The 1,396-nt window shown below is 55.2% G+C and overlaps 1 protein-coding gene across 2 annotated transcripts in view; it reads left to right on the top strand.

Moving 5' to 3' along the window:
- The first annotated feature begins 525 nt into the window (after positions 1–525).
- Positions 526–1,396, top strand: part of ARHGEF18 (Rho/Rac guanine nucleotide exchange factor 18) — a 117,392-nt gene continuing 116,521 nt past the window's right edge. For both annotated transcript variants that reach the window (XM_017500178.2, XM_017500176.2), the window contains exon 1: positions 526–921. The gene's annotated coding sequence lies outside the window, so the exon portion shown is untranslated. The remainder of the gene's footprint in view (positions 922–1,396) is intronic.

Here is a 1,396-nt window from a genome sequence, read left to right as displayed (position 1 = left end):
TAAATTATCTATTAAAACTGGCATGGTGGCATGTGCCTGTAATCCCAACTACTCAGGAGGCTGAAGCAGAATAATCATTTGAGTCCAGGAGATTGAGGCTGCAGTGAGCTATGATTTTACCACTGCACTCCAGCCTGGGTGACAGAATGAGACCCTATCTCTAAAAATAAAATAAGCGGGTTTTTTTTTTTTAAGAGCCAAATCTGAGCATTTCCTACCAACTCCTCACTCAGTGGCATCACACTGGTAGGTGAAATCAGCCATGCTGGGAGCATTTACACCAGGGGAATCGGCAATGGCTGCAGATCGGAGAGGTGGTTGTTAAACGTTACCAGCACGCCAGATTGTTCCGCCAGCTTCCCGGAGCCCATGAAACAGTGTAACCATGCGTGTTTCCGAATTTCAGTGTGCACCCACCCAGCTGGGGTTTGTCTGGTTGCCTGTGTCTCTACGGATACACATGACTTGCCTGTCCCCACATGGTACTGTCTATACACCCATGTGCCTGGGTGAGGCCCCCACACCCTGTTCCTCTTCAGCAGTTGGTGCCACAGGAAGCTGCTGGGGTGGGGGTTGAGGACGCTGGGCCTCTTCCCAGCTCCCCACCCCTCCTCCCCAAGACACCTGCATGCACGGGGCTGAGGGGTGGGAGCAGGGCTCTCTGCCTCTAGAACCCCCATCCTCTGTGCTCTTCTCAGACCCCTGGATTGGCCTGCAGCTGCGAGCAGAGTGGCAGGCACGCAGGCAGGCCGTTGAGAAAGAGGAAGTTGGATGCTGTTGGGTCACTCTGTGGTTATCCCAGGCTCTACCCAGCCAGCGGTTCCCTTGGGCCAGCTCAAAACCCTGGCCGTAGGTCATGGGGACGGCAGGAGCTAGTAGCCAAGCTGGGTGCGTGCAGGTCACAGAACCGAGCTCCATCTGGTAAGTACTTATCCTGGGAAGTGCAGAGAGATGGACCCAACAGGAGAGAGTGGTTGGCAGTGGGGTCTGGGACATCTTGGAGGACAGCGAGCAGACAGACCATCACTGTCTCTCTCCACCTTGCTGTCACCTTGCTTCCTGAGCGGGTGGGGCATGCTTTTGACCCTCGTGTTCATTGTGCAGAGATTTGTGGTCATAAGGGGTCACCCCAGGGGACCGGGATCTGTGAGGGGCCGCTAGGTAAGAAAGGAGGATTGAGGCCGGGCGTGGTGGCTCACACCTGTAATCCCAGCAGTTTGGGAGGCCAAGGCAGGCAGATCACTTGAGGTCAAGAGTTGGAGGCCATCCTGGCCAACATGGTGAAACCCCGTCTCTACCAAAAATACAAAAATTAGCCAGGCGTGGTGGCAGATGCCTTTAATCCCAGCTACTCGGGAGGCCGAGGCAGGAGAATCATTTGAACCCAGGAGGCGGA

This window comes from Cebus imitator, unplaced genomic scaffold, assembly GCF_001604975.1.
Source record: "Cebus imitator isolate Cc_AM_T3 unplaced genomic scaffold, Cebus_imitator-1.0 Scaffold263, whole genome shotgun sequence".
NCBI lineage: Eukaryota > Metazoa > Chordata > Mammalia > Primates > Cebidae > Cebus > Cebus imitator.
Note: the sequence above shows the minus strand (reverse complement) of the source record. Positions and strands in the feature narration are given on the sequence as shown.